Source organism: Urocampus carinirostris, chromosome 14, assembly GCF_059441175.1.
Source record: "Urocampus carinirostris isolate Australia breed hairy pipefish chromosome 14, RoL_Ucar_1.0, whole genome shotgun sequence".
Lineage (NCBI taxonomy): Eukaryota > Metazoa > Chordata > Actinopteri > Syngnathiformes > Syngnathidae > Urocampus > Urocampus carinirostris.
Genome location: NC_142362.1, coordinates 14,229,176 through 14,234,540, shown reverse-complemented (window position 1 = coordinate 14,234,540; position 5,365 = coordinate 14,229,176). Strand labels below are relative to the sequence as shown.

Below are 5,365 nucleotides of genomic sequence, written 5' to 3'. Positions count from 1 at the left end.
AGTATTCTAATATTTTGAGATAGGATTTTTGAGTTTTTTTCAGCTGTAAGCCAAAATCAGCAATATTCAAATAATAAAAGGCTTGAAATAGTTCAGTTGATGTGTAATGAATCCAGAATGTATGACATTTTTGTTTTTTTAATTGCATTACAGAAAATAAAGAACTTTATCACAATATTCTAATTTTCTGAGACAGTCCAGTATATATATATATATATATATACATACACAGTGTCTTGTTATATTGAGTCGAGTCTTAGTCATGTTTTGTGGTGTTTTGTCGTATCTTGTCTTGGTCTTGCCTCATCTTGCTCGTTGTGAATGTAAATGTGAATGTTATGCATTTAAATAGCATCAATGAAGACCTCCCAAAGTGCTTTACAATGTGCTTCACACTTTCCCTTTTACACACTCTAACTAACTGATTGTGTTTTGTTGTGTGTCATTAGATTCTGTTTTGTCTAAGTCTATTTATGGTCATGTTTTGTTATGTTGTACATGGCTGTGTTGAGATTGGTTTGTTGTTTCGTGTCAAGTCTTGAGGCTGAGTCCCATTCTTCGCACTTTCACTCGCTATGTGCCCTAGTCACTCGGTTTGCGCGTTCACGTGAAAATGGGGTGTGTCCCGATACTCTCAAGTCCGAGGCAGAAGTGACCTCAAACCATGTCGTAACCACTTCAAGACCGAGGGGGCTCCCTACCTCACTTGGCGGCGAAGTGACTACCCAGAAGGCTTTGCGAATTCTCAATATCAACAAACATGCCCGGAAAGGAACCGCACAAATGTAAGTAGTTTTCCACAACCACGCATGTATTTGCAACAAAATATATTGAGATATCTTAGTTAGACGTAAATGCAATAGAAAATCGTATTTTCGCGTTAAAACATGAACATTGCAAAATCGCTACTTTACGAAGTGCACAAATCTACCAAGGGAGCTGCCAAAAAATAATCTTCACGCTACAAACTCTAAAGTAGGATAACTGTGCAGAAAATCACGGTTCAGCCCATCCCTGTTTGTATCTTAAACGAGTCGTGCTATTACATCTACATGGCCAGTCGCTAAAGGAGCATAGTCAGAATAACGTTCTGGACATACGCGCTTGTTTACTGCACACAATTTCGGGTGTCGTGTTTTATTTACAATATGATTATTTCATGTGAGATCAGAATGCATTAGTTTTCATCATGCATTATGAGTAATGTCTCCGAATTTCACGTGGAAATACAGTTGAAACAAATTACTATCACACAGTCCACTGCCTTCTCTGTAAACACATATTAAGTAAACTAATTACCTTCTCAAAATGTTGTCCAAATGTGGAGACAATTCTAAAGCATATGTGATGCTGGCCAATAGAAGGCTCTTACAGCCATAAGAATAACATGTCAATTTTGTGTATCTATTCACTATCAAATAATTATCCAGAACACATCCTATAATTTCTCACATCAACTTGTTGAGCATCCTATACACAGTTGTTTTTGTGCAATACACAAGCATTAAGTAATTCTTGTTTTTTCCACCCAACCTAAAGGCCAATGTAGAACGTCCCGTGGAAGAGCTGGCCACCATCACAGCTACCACGCCATCCACACCAACGGGCACGTCGTTGGCATCTTCTAATCCGGCGCCAAACCCCAAATCACCCAGAAGAAAAAGGAAGCACGATACACTCCTTGACTTTTTGAAAGCGGAGTCTGCCGGAGTGAGGAAAAGGCTCGAGGAAACTGTGGCCAAAACTGAGCGGTTCCCGTCCTTTTTGGGAAGCTCGTGGACAAATTTCCAGAACAGTGACATCCCTGCAATGTTTCCCTTTGTTTTATAAAAGGAAAATATTTTATTTTATTAAGAACTCAATGAACTTCCAGTTTGTGTTTTCCAGCTTTATGGAAGTATTGGTATATTTTTGTTACAATTTGTGACATATTATTTATTTACTATTATGTATTTCGGCCCAATGTGATTTTGTTTTTCTGAAAGTAAACTATTATTTAAACTGGAGTGATTTGTAGTTGTTTTCTGTCCAACAGTCACATAGTTCACACACAGTATCTCACATCATTATGAAATAAACCACCAAGGTGTTACTCAAAATAAAGATGTTTATTGAATAGTAATGCAGAAAAGCACGGAATGCAAATGTGGGTCTGACTTCCAAAGCCTAAAACATGGCTTTTGGGCAATTTATTCCATATTAACTGTGGACAATTCTGTGTATGGTGGACCTGGGAACCCTGAAGACCCGTGACACCACACGGTAGGACAGACCGTGGGCCAGCCAGTACACGTAGATCAGGACCTCCAGCCATGGCCCTGTTCCCTCTTTAGCAGCTCCTGCAGGGCCCACATGACCTTCTTGCTCAACCTTAAGTCCTGAATGAGTTTTGACTTCACATCGAACCATAAGCACAGGATGGGAACATTCCTGTCCAACCTGTCCACGCTTATGGGACAGCCACTCTGGAACACAATAGATAACAAACAATTTAGACATAAATGTGGGCATAGATGATGTAAGCATCATGAAAAAATGTTGAAATGACCTTTTTTATATCCAATGACAACTCTTTTGAATTAAATTCCTTATGAACTAAGGTTTTTGGGTCGTACAGGGAAGTTTGGTGACGATATTATGTCAGCTTAAGGGTCAGGTGGACTGTTCTTGTGTTTGTTTACTTTTCATCATGTCACACACTAAAGACCCTACTATATGTCATAAAATGGCATTAAGATACTAATAAGTAGATTGCCATTTATGTCTACACAAACATAAGGTATTATGTGAACGTGCATTGTATGTTAACTTTTTACTGTATTTGACCGAACGGGTCATTTTTTTAATGAGTGGACGTACCTTGTAAAGATGAATCAGCACTGCATAGCGCCGAAGCTGTCTTCAGTATAGCACATTTCTCCTCCGTTGATTGGAGACACGGAAAAGATGATGAGCTTTCAGGCAATCGGTAATAACACAGCTGTAGCGGGCATTTTTATCGTTGCACGAACTCTCCAACTGACACACTACAGGTTGAGACTCGAGTTGTTTACATGTGACGTAGACCAATACGTCACTGAGGTCTACAGCCAATTAATATTACCGCCATCTCCTGGACAGGGGTGGAACCTTGCAAGTCTTGTCCAAACCATCTCCACTTTGCACTCAACTCGCGGAGGGCACTCCTCTATCGAGGGACCTCACTGGAGGGATCTCAGGGCCGAGTGAGAGAAATGGGATTGGGCCCAAGTTGGTCTTGTGTTTTGGTCTTTTGTGTTGATTTTTGTTTTGTTGTGTCTTGTTGTATTGTGTCTTGTACTGGTCTTGTTTTGTCATATTGTACTATGCTGTGTTGAGTTTTTTCATGCTGTCTTGTGATGCCGTCTTTTGTTTTTGTGTTTTTTTTTGTGTCTTTGCTTTTCATGTCTGGTTTTGTCTTATCTGGATCTTCCCTTTGTCTTGTCTTTGACTTGCTTTGGTCTTGTCTTGGACTACTTTGTTTTGTTTGTGTTGTACTACATTTTTTGTTGTGTCTTGACGAATCTTGTTTTGTCTTGGTCTTGTCTTTGTTTTGAATGGAAACCCAAATTGTTTTTAAAAGCTTATTTGACATTTTCACCAAAAAGATCCATTTGTTTTCTAATAAAATGTTAATAGCAAAATTCAAATTAGTGCTAAATTGTTAATACTACTCATTTTTTGTTTGTTCATTATCTTACATGTCCCTAAATGGTTGATTAAACATGAATTTAAAATACATTTTTTTTCTAAACATGTAAAAATCAATTGCATATATGTGTTCATATATATTGTACCTCGGTCCTCAACCATAATGTGTTCCTAGTTGTTGGTTGAGTACTGATTTGGTTGAGTACCGAATTTTTTTTGACAATCACAATTTAACAGGACAAAACAAAAGTCAACACAACATAGTAAAACACGAAAGAAACAAACAAACAACACAAGACCAAGACAAGAAACAACACTACAAAACAAGACCAACACTAAGACAGGACACAATCTAAACAGATAAAACTTATCCCAACACAACGCAGTACAACAGAAAGAGATAAGACAAGACATGACAAAACACAACCAAAAAAACCACTACATAGTACAACACCAACAAAAACCAAGGCAAAACAGATTCGGGAGAACTTGCTAAAAACATGAGTTTTTTTTGTTTTTAAGTTGATTATGTATTTATTCATTCGAAGGGTGTCAAACTTGAGGCCTGGGGACATATTAGAAGTCACAATAAGAGCAAGAAAATCCTGGTTCGAATTTAAAATAAAAAAACCTTGGGAAGGATTTATGACTGGACTTTACGATGAATGATAAAGCGCTTGTGACTATCATAAAAAATAACAAAAAGCCATTTTGACCAAAAAGGTAGAAAAACACCATTCTGGTATATTGCCCCCCCAACACATCGTCCAAGTATATGGCTCGTCCTTGGACATAAATGCCATGTTACCGACATAAAAACCTGTCGGGATCATAACAGAGTTATACCCTTAAACGCTAATAAGTCAGCCACGGAGAGCCCGGAAGTCGTGGCGGCGTCTCCATCGCGAAGACATTTTTTTCGTCAAGCGGACGTTAAATTCCCGGAGATCGGAACGAGGAAGGCCGAGCGCCTTTCTCGATTCCGGCCGCAATCGACGGTGAGAAACATCCCTTCGGTGCCACTTTTATTCCTCACCTCCTTCCCAATGTCATTCATTTGCCGCTGAAGGTAACAAGGCTTTTCCACGGCAGACCTTTAATAGCCATTTCCCGGACAGAAGCGGGGAAGGTGTTTATTTGCGCGTCCGTTCTCGCCCCTCGGGTGATTCTCTGCCTCCACTTCTGGGCCTCGGGAGTGATTCATGGGGCTGACAGATGCCCGGTGCAGCTGGATCTGTCCTTGATCCTCCCAAAAGCCCAAACAGCACTGTCATTCACCATTGGCCAAATTATCTGTGTATTGACTCCAGGACACTCAGTGACAGCGCCGTAATGGCTAATTACCCAGCATGCTTTGGGTACTTTTAAACCCGAGAGTGTTTTGCTGCTGCCTTTGCCATGAAGCTGATGCCGCAGCTGCTTCTAACGCTCGTGGAGCCTTAAGCAAAAAATGTTCTTGGATCTTATGAAGGGGCAGCCACGATAACAATGTAAGATCATCTATAGGACGCTCCGGTGAGCTGTAACTTACCTAGATTTATAGAATAGAATGGCAAAAATTGAAACCCAGTTGGTTTCTAATCTTTTTATGCCTCCTGGGTTTATTTCTTACTATCAAAACATTTGACAGCTTCTTTTTTGGCATTCCATTTAATACATAATCCTCAGTTAGAGTGACTCTCCTGCTAATGCATTG

At 39.6% G+C, this 5,365-nt stretch overlaps 1 long non-coding RNA gene across 1 annotated transcript; it reads left to right on the top strand.

Annotated features, from left to right (window-relative positions):
- The first annotated feature begins 546 nt into the window (after positions 1-546).
- LOC148352703 (uncharacterized) lies at positions 547-2,006 on the top strand. Its single transcript, XR_015852690.1, has 2 exons — positions 547-785; positions 1,540-2,006. It is a non-coding gene; the product is annotated as an uncharacterized LOC148352703 (long non-coding RNA).
- Positions 2,007-5,365: the final 3,359 nt, after the last annotated feature.